This window comes from Alligator mississippiensis, chromosome 14 (assembly GCF_030867095.1).
Source record: "Alligator mississippiensis isolate rAllMis1 chromosome 14, rAllMis1, whole genome shotgun sequence".
Taxonomy (NCBI): domain Eukaryota; kingdom Metazoa; phylum Chordata; order Crocodylia; family Alligatoridae; genus Alligator; species Alligator mississippiensis.
In genome coordinates, this window is record NC_081837.1 from 20,413,942 (window position 1) to 20,429,933 (window position 15,992).

General features: G+C 52.7%; 1 long non-coding RNA gene across 5 annotated transcripts; it reads left to right on the forward strand.

Moving 5' to 3' along the window:
- Positions 1 to 6,768: 6,768 nt before the first annotated feature.
- Positions 6,769 to 15,326, forward strand: LOC132244770 (uncharacterized). Of its 5 annotated transcripts, XR_009456523.1 has the most exons (8): positions 6,769 to 7,949; positions 8,349 to 9,867; positions 10,083 to 10,150; positions 10,322 to 10,349; positions 10,597 to 11,121; positions 11,281 to 11,483; positions 11,662 to 11,880; positions 12,609 to 15,326. It is a non-coding gene; the product is annotated as an uncharacterized LOC132244770 (long non-coding RNA). The 5 variants fall into 5 exon arrangements; XR_009456522.1 differs by having other exon boundaries at positions 10,083 to 10,695; positions 11,045 to 11,121; XR_009456521.1 differs by having other exon boundaries at positions 10,322 to 11,121.
- The last annotated feature ends 666 nt before the right edge of the window (positions 15,327 to 15,992 follow it).

Consider the following 15,992-nt stretch of genomic DNA (forward strand, 5'->3'; position numbering starts at 1 on the left):
ATACTGACTCTAAGTATGCTTTTGGTGTTGTTCATGATTTTGGACAAATCTGGAAACAAAGAGGGTTCCTCACTTCATCAGGGACCCAAATCAGTCATGGTTGTTATGTAAAAGCGCTCTTAGAAGCTGTTCAATTGCCTCTTGCTATTGCTATTGTTAAATGTAAAGCTCATGAGAAACCGTTTGATGATGTCACACGAGGAAATGATCTGGCAGACCGTTCTGCCAGAAATGCGGCCCTTTCTGGCCCACAGGCTCCTAACTCTGTTTTTGTTTGTTTTTCAGCAGACCAGTCTCCTTTGGCTAGCCTTTCAAGTCTGGCCCTTCTTCAAAATCAGGCCCCAAAAAAGGAAATAAATGACTGGCTGCGTGCAGGATGTTCACTGCACCCCGACTCTCTCTGGCGCTCCCCGGACGGCCGCCTGGTGGCGCCTAGAGAGCTTTTGCCACATCTTGCTCGTTTAACCCACTCTGTGGCCCATACGAGCAAAGGAGGAATGATTGCTACAGTACAAAGAAATTGGTTTGCCCCAAATTTTCCTTCCATGGCACAACAGTACTGTAGCTCCTGTCCCATCTGCTTAGCTCACAACATTGGGCAACGGGTAAAAACGACACCCGCAGCCCATCCCCCTCCATGGGGACCGTTTGTAAATCTGCAAATTGATTTTGTGCAGCTACCTAAGTGCTGTTCATATGAATACATTCTTGTTATTATTGATGTGTTCTCTGGATGGGTGGAAGCCTACCCATGCGTACGTGCTGATTCCATCACTGTAGCAAAGAAATTGCTCAAAGAATTCATCCCTAGATTTGGATTGCCTCTCACAATAGATAGTGACCGTGGCACCCATTTCACAGGACAGATAGTAAAAAACATCTGCCAAGCACTCAACATACAGCAACACCTACACTGTAGTTATCATCCACAGTCAAGTGGTGCTGTAGAACGTAAAAACTCTGATTTAAAAACGCGCATTTCGAAGATTTGTGCTGAAACAGGCCTCAAATGGCCTGATGCACTGCCCATTGCTCTTATGCACATTAGAAACACTGTTAACAGAAAACATGGCCTAACCCCTTATGAAATACTCATGGCACGACCCATGAGGATGCCAGCTACACCACCTGTTGCCCCTCACCAAACAGACCTACAATTAACTGATGAAACTGTACTAAATTATTGCAAGGCATTAATGAAGTATGCCAGGTCTGTTCATTCACAGGTCCAAGAAGCCTTACCTCAACCACCGGATGTTCCCTGTCACAACCTCGAACCAGGGGATTGGATCTACGTAAAGGTCTATCAACGGAAAAACGCACTTCAACCCAGATGGAAAGGACCTTTCCAGGTACTTCTGACCACTAATTCTGCTGTTCGTTGCCAAGGTCACCAAACGTGGACTCACGCCTCGCACTGCAAGAAGGTATCACCTCCATTGGACCCCGAAGCAGCTGTATTCCAACCAAGGTTGGGATCTTTCCCTGAGGCCAAGGACAAAGACCCTCAGGACCTCACTCAGGCAAGTGAGGAGCATCAGGGTGCAAGTGCTAGTAACCTCTCCCCTGCACCCAACACCTCAGCCCAGCCGGATTCATCAGTTGAAGAACGAAGATATCATCTTCGGCCTCGAAGAAAGTGAATGCTCCCATTCGGAAGATCACCACCTCGATCAAGACCAAGAGCCGACATTATCAGTCCTTTAGGTAACTTGAGCCCAGAGGACGAAGAAAGACTTTGGCTGCCATCCTGGGTTTGGCTGGTAGTGTTCTTTTTCTTACTGGTGCTGGTTATGTTTGTTGTTAAGATTCTTTGTCCCTCCTGTATCTAAAAATGGCACTGATATCCTTATATATCACACTTGGGTATCTCAGTATCACCCAAGGGGGGTGGGAGAAAAATTTGTATTTGCAGATCTCCCATGCGGTGGCTCAAGCTGGAAATAAAAGTGACTGCTGGATATGCTCTCACAGCCCAGCACACCTACACCAAGGAATCCCAATGATCGGAGTACCAATATCCCTCCAGCAATGGGGAACAATAAACGGCGGCTTCGTTAGACACTACTCGTTAGCTGCCCATCGATCCGCTCCTAAAGAATGGAGGGCCGCCCCTGCTAACTGGATAATCTCCCCAAGAGTAGAGGCGCCTTTCTGTTACAGATCCAACAACACCGGAGCTTATAATAAAGCCACACCTGTAGGACACTACCCTCATTGCCTAACTACTCTAGATTATAGCCCTAGTAGCACCAGTGGAATCCTGTTGGGTAACGTACCCTCTCTCAATTGTACAGGATTCATGGTCTACAACTTTTCTAAGGAACCTCATGTTGCTCTCATTGCAAACAGATCAGAATTTTACATTCACTCCAATTTTACTTCTTGTAATATATCTCGGTCCAGCAGAATAACAGCTGAACGTGGACCGTCCTATACGATGCATATCAATCGAAAGTGCCGGATAGGGCACAACAACTGCCGAGATTTGAGTACCCTTTCTGCCCCAGGCCTTTACTGGCTCTGCGGAAACAGGGCTCATAAAATCTTGCCCTGGAATTGGGTGGGGGCATGCACTCTTGGACGTGTTATCCCTGGTTTCGAAATGCATAGTGCAATATATCTGGAACAAGTAAAAAATTTCAACCATCACATGAAAAGGGCGGTTAACCCCTTAGCTACCAGAAACACAGGGTTCCATCGATTTGTGAGAACCTTCATACCGTGGCTTGGAGTAAGAGAATTGGAACTAGCCATAATTAACATTTCAGCCACAATGGAAGCTATGGGAAATGCCACTGCGGATGCAATTCAGGCTCTGCAAAAAGAGATCTCCCAGATCTCACAAGTAACTATACAACACCGCATAGCCCTAGATTACCTATTGGTATCCCAGGGAGGAGTATGTGCCTTAGTAAACTCCACCTGTTGTGTCTATGTCAATCAGGACATGCGAATCGAAACTGACATTCGCAAAATCCGAAATCAGTTAAGGGTCCTACATCAAGTGGCCTCAGAAAATACTGACTGGGGTCTAGAAGAAATGTGGTCTTGGCTAACCTCCTGGCTCCCAGATTTCGGGGCCCTTGGCAAGAAAATCCTGTATGGAATATTGTTTGTCTTGATAGTTCTGATAATGTTCTATGTCTTAATGCAACTGATCCTCTGCTGCGTGAAAGCCAGCAGGGGAAGCTTTAGCAAGGCAAGAAAACCCACAGCAGAGTCTAGAATAATGGTGTTACAAAAGTGTGAGCAGATTGAAAGAAAACATGAAAGGCTGCATGATGAAATAGAGGGGCTCATGAGAATGGAAATTTAAGGCTAAAGTGAGACTAAATAGTCTCAAAGGGGGGGGCTGTGGAATCAGAAAAAATATATGCCTTAAACTTTGATTATTTTAGTTATAAGATGACATAACCGCTTTGTGTAGAATTGCTGGCTCGGTACAGTAGAACAGATAAGGGCAAGTGTTTGTTCTTTGTAACTCTTCTGCAAATGCTTCGCTCACCGCGGCCTTGAAGGTAGAAAAAAAAAGTATGTACAAAGTAGATTTCCAGGTGCAAGAAGGAGGTTTGTGAACTAACCCTATCTCCCCCATAATTCCCATCCTGATAACAGCAAAGAAATAATGAAGTAATATTATAGCCGCTTTTCATGCTAATTTCACTATATGATCACGTGAGTTGTAAGCGACTGTTAAAAAGTATATAAGCCTCCTGATTTTGCTCTTGGGGGGGGACCCCTTCCAAGTGCTTGGGAAATCCATGTCACTTTGGAACTCCCCCTACAGCTGTAGTTTCTTTTGAATAAAAGCTTCTGCTGACCTGACCCAAAAGTACTCTGTGTGTGTTTCCACGACAGTCCGTTAGGCTCTGCAGCGCTTAGAGTTCTTCACGAGACGTGAAGTCCTCCTCCTCCACGAGATGGTTGTGGAGTCCTCCAACTTGGGTGGAAACCGCTCAAGCCTCTTATACGGCTAGCAAGCCAATCGCTAGCCACCACGTGGGAATAATTTAGAACTGGCCAATAGTGGGACACAAATTTGCATGCGGGTGGCGGGAACTCCTTTGCACCGTGCACTTCTCTTTGCAACCGAGAAATGCACCCTGCAAAGAAAGCTCCTCATGGTGGGAAATAATTTACCAGTGCCGAAGAGCACACACACAAAATCACACCCTTGGGTTGTGACAACGAGTATCATCCAGGGGCAGTTGGAGAATCCCTCTGGAGGCAGGCGGTTCCTTCATCATGACTATTGAGAGAGAGAGCAAGTTTCAGGTGGTACAGCTCTTCTTTGTTCCTGAGTATCCCTCAGGGCTGCTGCTCTCTTCCTCCCAGGCAGTCCTTAACTTGTGACCTCATTTACCTGGTCCAATGGAGGTCAGCACCTGTTGGCCATCAGCCAACCAATTTGAAATACATCACTAGTTGCCGGGCAGACTCTAGCACACCAGGAGGGAAGCCCCTTACCCAGGTATGTGATACTAGTCACACAGGCAGAGAGAGGTTCCCCCCTCCCTCAGGAATGTATCCAGCTTGGGTTACCTAAAGAGATAAGGTAAGGATGTGTCTCTCTGCTGGGTCCATCTTAATTAAAATTGTCACAGAGCTGAGTTTCTGGGAGGGAAACAAAGGTGGCTTTCTGCCATAGAGGCCAGCAAGAAATAGTGGATCCAATATTTTCCATGGCACCTATTGGGTTTACTACAAATAATGGCCACAAACTGGAAGACACAAAATTCAGATTGGACATCAGGAAAAAAGTCTTCACCGAGAGGGTTGTCAAAATATGGAATACGCTTCCAAGGGAGGTGGTGCTGTCCCCTTCCTTGGAGGTGTTTAAAAGCAGATTGGACACACACCTGGCTGGGGTCACCTGACCCAGCACTCATTCCTCCCCGGGGAAGGGGGTCGGACTCGATGATCTAATAGGTCCCTTCTGACCCTAACATCAACGAAACATCTATGAAACTATGAGAATCATGAGAAAATGACCTTCTGCCAATTGTCTTTTCCATGACAAAGCTCCACCAATATGTGTGTGGCACCCAGGTACAGGTCCAGGCAGACCACAAATCCCTGGCAGCGATTTCTGCCAAGCCCGTAGGACAGGCTCCGGCACGGCTCCACAGGATGCTGGTGCAGCTCCAAAAATATGACCTCTAGATTCACTGTACCAAAGGCAAAGACATGTTAGTGGCTGACATGCTTTCTAGAGCCACAACACACACTCCTCCTCCTGAACCTGATCTTTTCCACTCAGGAAAGGTGATTCACGGTCTGATGGAAATGGAGCCACTCAGTGAGCAGTGACTCCAGCTCTTACAGGAGCACGCGCAGCCTTGCAAGGACCTCCAAGCCCTTACAGAGCAGCATCTTAATGGATGGCCGAGCAGGCAAAAACGAGTCAAACCTGAACTAAAGCCCTACTGGCCTCTCAGAGACCAAATCCGAGTCAGAATGATTTGCTTAAGATTGGTCCAAATATAATAATTCTAAGTGGTGTGAGGACTCATATGTTAACATTGCTTCACCGGCCCCATCAAGGCATAGAAAGGTCAAAAGCGCGAGCTGAGCAAATCATGTATTGGGCTAAAATGAATGCCCGCATCGAGCAATGGATTGTGAGCTGTGCACCTTGTCACGAGCTCCAACCCAGGAATCAGAAAGAGCCTGGGATCTCACAGCAGACATTTTTGACCTATGGGGAGAGTTTTATTTGATCCTAGTCGACTATTACTCCAACTATCCTGAAGTTTTGCACCTGCCAGACAAACCAGCTGGCATAGTGGTAGGCAAAATAAAGTCTGTTTGCTCGTCATGGCTTAACTAAAGGAATTGTCTGTGATCACCTGCCATTTGCCAGTCACACGATGAAACAATTCGCCTCCGACTGGGGCAGAACCATCGTGCAACAGTCAGAGTCAGGCCAAACGCACAGTTCAGAACATCAAATCAAAGTTTCCAAAGACTTTGTAGGACGGCTCTGATCCATGTGGGGGGCTCCTGTAAGAGTGTAAGGAATGGGAGCTTTTTCTCTCTGACAGAAGCAGGGGTGGAGGGTTCAGAGGCCTTTGTAACTCTGCATTTGCAGATGGGGCAGGGCGCATGTGTTTGTGTGTGCACCTGGGTGTTACTGCTCTGTGTGTGTGCACGCAAGTGTGACTGGAGGGGTGTAGTGGGGCGGTGTGCATGTATGTAAGCTCTATATGTGTCACTGCTATGTACAGCACGGGGTATTGTCCACATTCTCCACTGGGACCAGGCCCAGCAGCGCTGGGCAGGGGAGGCCGCATCAGAGGTAGGTGCATGCTGACCCTTGCTCCGGCCGGCCTGTTCTTCCCGGGATCCTGTCATCCTGCTGTGCATAGAAAGGGGCTCGAGCCAAGCTGGGCCCTGTGTTCCCAGCCCCAGGCACTGCCCTGGTGTGCCCTGACCCCACAGGGCAGTGATCAGAGAGGGGCTGAGATCTGGCACCAGGGGCTACTGTTTAACCACGACCCCCTTGTCCAGGCTGCATTCACCCGCCAGCCAGGGCGGTCACTGCTTGGGCCACACGCACAAGGACGGACAATGCGCCCAAAGAGTTTAGGGGCTCAGGTCATCACGGGCTGGGAGCACCCCCAGGCCAGGCCAGGCCAAAGGCGCCCACAGCCCTCGCACTCAGCACCTTGCCCAGGGGCCCTCTGGTTGCCATGGCAAAAGAGCTGTTATGCCTGGTGACATCACAATGCCCAGCCTCGCTCTCAGGTACCGGCTCCTCCCAGTGCTCTCCTGCCCTTCGCCCACGCCACTCGCCCGTCCTCGTGCCCTTAGTTCCTGCGTTGTTTAGAGATAGGTCGTTAGTGCAGTGGTAGGTTTATTAGGTAGTTTGTGTTTTCATTAGGTAGTTTGTTAGCTTCTTAGGTGATTAGTTGGTTAGTTTCTTAGGTGATTAGTTTGTTATTTCATTAGGTAGTTAGTTTCTTAGTTTGATAGGTATTTAGTTTCATTAGTTAGTGTGTTATTTCTTTAGTTAGTTCTTAGTTGGTTCAATAGTTCCGTAGTTAGCTAGTAATTTCCTTTATTCATTAGTTAGATTCTTTGTTGTTTAGTTAGTTGATTAGGTTTTTAGATAGTTAGTTATTTAGGTAGCTGTTGTCCAGTTACATCTCCGGGTGTCAGATGCCAGCGCCGGTTGGGGCTGTGAGTGCCCTTTCTCACTCAGCCATGGGGGCAGCACTGGGGACATGGCGCGGGCCCGGTATGGGGACTTTTGGGAGATGTGGCAAGCTGTGAGCAGGGGCTCAGGCTGCGCCAGGGCCCAGCACTCGGCCCCGGGTGTCGTCCCTGCTCTCGGCAGTCCGGCTCCTCTTTCCCTCCAGCTCAGGGCTGTGTTTCTTTGCAAATGCTCCAGCGGGAGAACCTGCCCCTGATACAACAGCGCTCTAGCAACATGTTTGAGACCTGGGGACCGTGCACCCATGGGAGCGACGAGGGCTGGGCAGCGCGAGAGGCTACAGGGCTGTGTGGCCTCCCGTCCCGGCAGGGTTTGGCTTGCAGGCCAAGCCCACGCTGTCCCACCTCCAATCTGGACACCCCTGACCCGTGCCTCCTGCTCCATCTGTCACCCCCTGCTCTTCACCAGCAAGTTCCCTGGGGATGGGCAACAGGACCGTGCCCCATGGGCTCCTCATGCTGGGCCAGGTCCTGGCCCTGCAGCCCCTGCCCATGCCCCAGCCCTGGGAGTCTTCCCCCTGCCAATGGCCCTGCTGCCCTCTGCTCCCTTGCAAGGTGGGGCCCACAGGGGCTCTGGGATCCCCATCCTAAAAGTGGTGCTCAGTCCCACCCAGCCTGATGCTCAGCCCTCATGTCTCCTCAGCACCAGATGCCAGCTTGGGTGCAAAATAGGTTCTGCCCCCCATTAAAGGATCCCCACCTTCCCCTCCATTGGGGAGACCCTGCACCCGGTGAGTTTGGGTCCGGCATAAGCTGTGGAGGGACTTGGGCGCTTGCATGGGGAGTGGGTAAGGTCTCTGCATGAAGGCACCTCGCGCTCCCTCCTCACCTCCTTTCCCAGGGCACCGAGCTGATCCAGCCAGCAGACCCCTCCCCAGCCTTACTGCTTTGCATCCCCTTGCCCCCAGCACCCACCCCCTGCCAGGGGCATTTGCATCCCAGGGGACCTGCCACGTCCATGGGGTCTGTCCCCACCCTGCTCCCTGGAGGGACTCCCACCCGACCCCAATGGAGAAAGGCCCTGCCCTTGCAGCGCGCAGGACTCCTGGCAGGTGCCCCCACATGTTACATCGCAGAGGGGCTGGTTGCCCTGCTCCGTGGCTGATGTGTGGCCCCTTGTCTCCCCACAGGGCTGGGAGCTGTGCTGGGGGCAAGCGACGTGAGGGGCCAGACGTGGCCACCGCACCTCCCCGCTGCCGTGAGTCTTTCCCCTGCCTGGGGAGTGGGACGGGTGGGTCTGTGGGTGGGGGTCTCGCCACAGGTGCCCTGTGCCCCTCCCAGCCCCACGCAGCACACAGGACCCTGGGGACAGTCTCCGTCTCCTGCCAACTCCAGGGGCCCTCCAAGGAGAAGGGAGGGTGTTGGGGTCATCCCTCAATCACAGGGACAGTCCTTCTCCAGTCCAAGTGTCTGGGGGGACCTGGGACCTGGAGGTGGGAGGTGGGGACTCCCCTGGGACAGGGGGGAACAACCAAGCCCTGGGATCCCCAGGGCCCAGCTCTAGGAGCCCTTCCCGGCCCCGGGGCTCGGGAGGCCACCAGCCCTGCATCATGGGGAGATGGGACCTCACTGCCCAAGGGAGCCCATCGCCCCAGACGCGGTACAAGCGGTAGTTGAAATATTGGCCCTAGAAACTGAAACTGCCATAACCAGTCTGGGAAACGCTATAAAGATCATAGCCCGAAATCAAGATAATTTACGACTAATGGTTATGCAGAACCGATTAGCCCTTGACTATGTTTTAGCATCTGAAGGGGGTGCCTGTGCTGTAATAGGCCAAGAGTGTTGCACTTATGTAAATAGTACCTTTGACTTAGTAGAAAACCAAGTTAATAATGCGATGGTTCATGCTGCAAAAGCCGCTGAAGCAGCCTTCGTTCCCAAAGTTTCTTCAGTAGATTGGTTTGCTTGGTTAGATCCTAGGGGATTATTCAAAGGTCTGCTTGGGAAAATAATGTCTGCTTTGTGTATGGTTTTAATTTTAGGGTTAAGTTTGTATGTGATTGTGCAGCTAGTTTTATGTTGCACAAAGTTGTGTGTTAAAAAGGCTGAACAAACTATCTAAAGAAATGGTTAAAAACATGGTGTTAGAACTAAGAAATAATCAAATAAAGCAAGAGAAACTATGGACAGACCTGTGCCAAATAGAAATAGAGTGATCCTCCTTCGGAAGGATCAAATGGGTGAAATGAAGGGGAAAAACAAAATGGTTCCAGTCTGCCATTTTGTTTGTGAGCAAGTCATGTAGCCAGGTCATGACCTTGCTGTTACAGACTGGTTTAAACTAGTTTTTTTTTTTCTCCAGTAACAAGTTGAAGACATGTGCAGACTTGTCTGAGTGATGGCTAATGTTGATTGGTTTATACTGTTGCTATGCTTATGACGTCACGTTTTCTATATTACCGCCTCACTGCCTATGCTCAGAGTCAGACCTCATGGCAAAATTCTGAATTCGTGTATGACACTGACCAGGAATGCTTTCTTTATTAAACTAAGTCTTTAAATTTCAATCGGCTGGTTCATTTGAGCCTCCACCCAACGAACCAGGGGACGAAGTTTTCCCCTACACTGCCCAAGGGAGCCCATCGCCCCAGACGCACTTTCTTTCCCCAGGAGCTGAAAGGCCCCTGCGGGTACCGGCACCAGCAGGTGAGTGGGTTCCAGTGGGGCGGGGGGCTGTGAGGAGACCATGTGGGCTAGGTGATGGCTGCATGGCGGGGTGGACCAGAGGGACAATCCTGGGGTTGGGGGATGGAGGACAAAGGCAGGGACAGAGGGACAGATGGGGCAAGAGGTGGCTCCATCGCAGACAGATGGGCAGTGGCGTGAGGCCTCTCTAACCTGCACGGTCTCCTTTGCTGCAGCTGGAGCTGAAGGTGCTGCGGGCCCACCTGGCAGCCCAGGAACAGGACACAGAGGTACTCCTGTCCCGGTAGGTGTGGGGCTGGGAGGGACCGGGCTGTTCCCGGGGTGTGGCGCAGGGCTTGGGGCTGAACCCAGGGCCCGTCCCTGCTTCTGCGCGACTCTCTCTTTGGGGAAGGGCTGTTTTGTGGGACGGCGTCGTCAGTCTCCCTGAGCCCAAAAATGTGTTTTGTCACCACAGTGCTTGGCAAAGGGAAGAGGAGCTCCTGGTGAGTTTGGTGGGGCTGAGGCCGGCAGGGCCGTGGGGCAAGGGAGGGAGCAGGCTGAGGCTGAGCTTGGCCAGCTGGGTAAATCCAAGAGGATGTGAAAGCAGGGAACAGAGTCCTGGCACCTTGCATGTGGGGACAGGTGGGGCCTGGCTGGTGCCTCAGGCTGTGTCGCTGTTGGGTGCTGAGGCCTGATATGCTCGGTGCAGCCATGGGCATGATGTGATGGGCTGGGGCGATTCTGGTGCAGACTCAAGTGGAGGAGCTCAGGAGGGAGAATTGCGCCCTGGTGCTGGCCCTCCAGGGGCAGAGGAAGTAGGGCCATGACATGGAGGACCGCCCCATGGAGGTGAGCCTGCCCTGTATGCCCCTGCCCAGGGAGAGGGGGAGTGTGTGTGTGCCTGTGTGTGCCCAGGGAAGGCTGTGCCCCACTGTACCAGGCCTGCACTCGAGGGGCCGGGTGCTGCCCTGGCTCTGTGGGTGGAGGTCTTGTGTGTGCAGTGCTGGGCACCATGTGAGCCTTGCGGGTGTCACACTGTAGGACTGGTGGGGTGATAGGTCTGTGCTGCACCGACCTCCCCTGCTTCATGGATGGCTGTCCCCTGCCATAGCCACCCCCCATCCTCTGCCAGGGGCCAGCTCTGGGCCAGGGGCTTGCATTTTGTCCTCACTGCCGTATGCTTTCTCCTTTGCAACAGCCTCCCGTGGAGGGGACAGCGGAGGTGTGCTGCCCAGCCTGGGAGGCATAAGTGGGGCACAGAGAGGGGAGTGTGAGGTGCGGGGCCCTCATGGGTAACTCATGGGCGGTGGGGCAGGCTCTGCAGTGCTGCAAGTGGTGCTTCTCACATCTTGGGGGCTTGTTCCTTCCCGGGTGCTGGCGGGGATGAATTCAGTCTGGGATCCATTTCTGACCAGTTCCTTTCTGTGCAATCAGGAGCATTAGCACCCACCAGGACAAGGGGGCAGGGTCCCAAGTGCATGCTGGGACCCAGACCATCCTTCCCCCAAGACCAGAAGCCAGCACCCAGGCAGAGGGCCCCCACCTGGTGCACACCAGCACCCAAACCAGGGCCCTCTGCCTGGGTGATGTGGGTGCACAGAGGCTCGCTGTCCAAATCCAGGAGGACACAGGGAGAGGTATGGTGCTTTTCATGTTGTCAGGGTATGGGGGCACTGGGGGTGTCACACACAGTGTTTCCACTGCAGGGCAGGCTGGCGGGGCTGGGATCCAGGGTGTTTGCAGGTCGGGGAGGGCCTGTTGGTCTTGAATTCAGTCCATGACCCATCTCTGAGCAGTTGCTTCTTGTGCAATCAGGTGGAAACGCCCCTCCAAGATCATGGAGCAGGGGACACAGACCGCTCCTCTTCCCCCTACAATGGAGGCCAGCACCCAGGCAGAGGGCCCTAGACACGGGGACACCTCCACCCAGTGTAGGGCCCTCTGCCTGGTAGATGTGGGCTGTGACCCCCCGCCACACTTGTCAGTGAAGACAATTGAATTTCAAGGTCCAAAAAAACCGGGACAGCGTGAAAGGTACGATGCTTTCCCTAGTTTGTTTTGCCTTTTTTAAAAAATGTTTTCTGTTCCAAGACATATGAGCCAGATCCAAGAGTTAGTCCAGTTGTGTCTATGCAGATGGCAGGCAGGAACCAGGGCTAGGCGCAGGCAGCATAGGGAGGAAGGGAGATGGATGTGATAGGACGCCCAGGGCTGGTCCCTGGTGCGGAGGCAGTGATGGAGAGAGGGGAGGCCTGGGCATGGGGTGGCGGCAGTGGCCGGAGCCTGGTGGTTTGGGGTGAATGCGAGGTGACCAGTGTCTCTGCCTCCCACCCCCAGGCCTGACACTGTGGCGGAGGGGAGGAGGGGAAGGTCGGGGGCAGCCAGAAGCTGAGTGTCCCCCCTGCACCCCAGCCAGCCCCAGGCCTGAGGGGCTGCCCCTCCACCAGCCCACATGATGACCGGGTGCCCCCTGCCTCCAGGCCGCTCAGGATGACCTGTCCTGCCTCCGCCAGGGCCCTAGTGCCCCGGACAGACCGGCTATCTCCTGAGTTGGCCCCTCATTGCCCACCTCTGGGCCCTAAGGTTTGAGCTCAGCGCTATGGTCCAGGCCAGGCCTGCTGGGACAGAAACCCCGCTGAGCCACGTTCAGAGCCACATCCTGCTCCCTGCTGCGGAGATGCTCCTTTACCCCGTGGTTGTTCCCGGGGGTGAGCGGAGGAGCCGCACACTGAACTTTCCCTGACTCTGCCCTTCTCCCGCAGGTTCCAGCTCACCTGGCTGCTCCCCTGCTGCTTCACCCAACGGAGGTGAAGCCCTGCACTCCTCCCCTCCCCGCCCACCCCTGTTGTCCCCTCCCTACGTCCATCGTCCCCTGCCTGATCTGGGATGGGCCCAACTGGACTGGCTGACGTGTGGAAGAGAGACGTATTGGTTCTGTGACATGATTCTCTTCTCCTGCTGCCAAGAGGAACCCCTCTCCAGGAAACCTCTGCATTGCAGGGTCTGACCCAAGACTGGGAGGAGATGGCTGCTCTCCACAGTATGCTCTCCCTGCACAATAAGCAGGGCGAGGGACTGGAGTCTCCAGTAACTTGCATAGGTTGTCTCACTGCACCAGGGCAGCTTTGGCTTTCACAAGCAGCTTTGAAGGTCCAGTCATCAGTTGGGATGCCTCTGTCCCTGCAGATAGCCCTTGACATTCCGAGCGCTTTCGAAGCCAAGCCCCAAGTGTCTTCCATGGGAGAAAGATGCAAAATCGCCCCAAGCCTTCCAACAGATGAATGAGTCTGAAATGTGGTGTTGCACTTCCATGGTACTTGTAAGATCCTAGAAAGACCAGCAATGAACTGCAGCATACCACAAGTACCTGAAGACTGGGGTTGTGAAGGAAGCAAGAAAATGGCAGGTTTTGTGACATGCACAAGGGAGAACCCAGATGTGATTTACTTGCCTAGTGTGCTGGTGTGGGAAATATGCTAAGATGCATGCCAGCTGTGGGGTTCCCTCCTGGGGAGCTGCCTTTCCTTCAGGAACCTGTGCAAAACACCAGCCTGCCAAGAACAAGACTACCCAGCTAATCTGTCATCGTTACGGCGGTGCCAAACTCTGCCTGCAAATGCGTGCGAGTAGTTCCCGTCACTTGTCTCTAATTGTGATCTAGTCATCTTTCCCATTTATAGCTGTTTCCACTGTTTTCAGATGCCTGTTTTCTTGCTGGGCTTGCCAGTTTTTGGAGGATGGCCTGCAGCTTTAGACCATTTGTCTGATGGTGTTGTGACATAACATCAGTACATTAGGCCAAATTTAGTGCTGCTGTGCAAGACCACCATCACGTCCCAGGACAGGTGTGCCTGCGTGACATTCTTTGGCCCTGAAATCATTCTGCAGTTGGTAAAATCCTCAGGGCTGTTCAGAACAGGATGAGCAAGCCTCTGTTTTCATAATCCTTGTATGCTTCTGGCATCCCATGGGTACAGCCTGGAAGTCTGTAGAGCTCCTTAGCTCAAGTGTCTTCTCACAGTTACAATCCACCTCTATTTGTCTCTCACCTGAGATGCTAGTACTGTCCAGTAGAAAGATGATGTCATTATCCATAAGGGTCTGCCATAGTTTAAGTCACAAGTGCTAGCTGTACTATCAATTATTATCTGATCTGTACATGCTAGTTGTAGACATGGATGCGCCACATTACATCAGATATATTCTAACCCTATGTTTCTATTCAGCGATATGCCTTCATCTAATACTGCAATTTCTGTCAGGCCTTGTGAGCTGAGCAGTCACTTTTTGGGTGGGAGCCCAAGGATGCCTATATACTGTAGGAAGCAGTCTTGGTAATTCAGTCGGCGGCAGTCCTAGTAAGCAGGGTTGACCTAGGTTCCCTTCATGGTGCCAGGGGGCATTGAGCTGCTGTTGTGAATTGTGGAGCTGAGCTACCACCTGTGTGGCCATTAAAGAGCTTTTGCCGGTTTACGTGAGAGTAACCCCCATGCCATGGCCAGGCTCTGCTTTGGGTAACTACAGTCTGAAACCTGGGTCCCCCAGGAGTTTCAGTTTGATGCAACATCCTTTTTCCCTTATTGTCCCTTGTCGCTGAGCTTTGTATCATTGCAGTTGGCTGCATCCACAGGGGCAATGGTAGCTCGCCAGTAGGTGATGCGATTCATGTCTGAAGTTGGTGAGCCCATATCATCCTGAAAATGATTTGGGATGAACAACAGCTGTTTAATTGTAAAGCTCTGCCCAGTGCCCCGAGTTTTCAAGATGACTTCCTCTGGGATTCGTGCACAGAACCCACATCTCGCGTCAGAGACAAACTGCAGGCCTACAATGACACTGCCATGGAAGAGGTTTACCCTTTTGTGTTTTTCAGCTCAGTTATAAGTATAAAAAGATCCAGGCAAGCATTGTGTCCTTTTACCACAGATAACTGTCCCCTTAGTCAGGGAATGCGTCACACACTCAGCTGAAAAAAAAGAGTACTGTTTAAAATGATATCCAGTAGATTTGAATTAGAAAAATAGATTTGTACTAGAAAACCCAATAGATTTTTATTAGAAAAATGCACCCCAGAAAGTTAACTTGTTTTCCCTCTATTTTTATGCTTTTATGCCTTTGTTTATGTAAAGGGTCCTTGGCATAGGTGAAGGTTGCTGGCTTGAGAAGTTGGGGGCCAGGAGAGGCGGGCTGGTCAGCTGAGCAGCCACGTTTCACTTTTGGCTTGGAATGGTTTTTATTTGACAAGGCAAAAATATGCTGTCGCAGGGCACCTCGGTGCCTGCTCCTAGAGAGTGGAAACTGCCAGGGAGAGAGAGAGCGAGCCCTGGCAGGACATAACGAGCCCAGCTGTGGGTTGTCAGGGATAGAGCACCGCTGCGGGTTGCCGGGGCATCTAGGGAGGGCCAGCTGTCTGCAGGAGGCAGGGCCTGGTCCTTATAAAGCCCAGGGCTGAGGCCAGGCTGAGCAGCCGGAGGGGCAGGGGCAGGGGCAGGGGCAGGGGCAGGGGCAGGGGCAGGGGCAGGGGCAGGGGCTCGGGCTCGGGCTCGGGCTCGGGCTCCTGGAGCTAGGATGCGAGCATTACAGGAACCGCTCTAGCTGGGTGAAGGATGGCAGCCTGGAGAGGTTTGAGCACCATGGTTCTGCCAGGAGGCTTTGTGTTTGAGTTATAGCCAGGAGGCTCGAGTTTATGTTTGGCTTTGATATTACACCGGTGGTTTGGGTGAGGCTATAGTAGTAGGAGGAGGCTTCATAGGGACGCACAGGGGGTGGGACCCTGGCGCCAGTGAGGGCGCAGTATTCTAAGGGGGAACCCCAGTGGTATGGGAACCCCGGCACCAGTGAGGGCACAACTTGCAGGGTGCGTAGACCCCAGCCCCAGAGAGGGGCGGCTTTGAGAAGCCCCAGCACGGGCACGACAAGCCCCAGAGGGGGGGCAGTGTTATTAGGAAGCCCAATAGGGGCCCAGCGAGCCCTAGAGAGGGGGCAATATTATTAGGAAGCCCAGTGCGGGCGCAGGGAGCCTCTGAAGAAGGACTAGTGCGGCAATAAACCCCGGAGCAGGGTGGTGCGCTGCGGTTGCCCCCAGCGAGAGGGGGTAGTGGCGCGGTGAGCCCTGGGAGAAGGGGGTAGCAGTGCGGTGGGCCCGA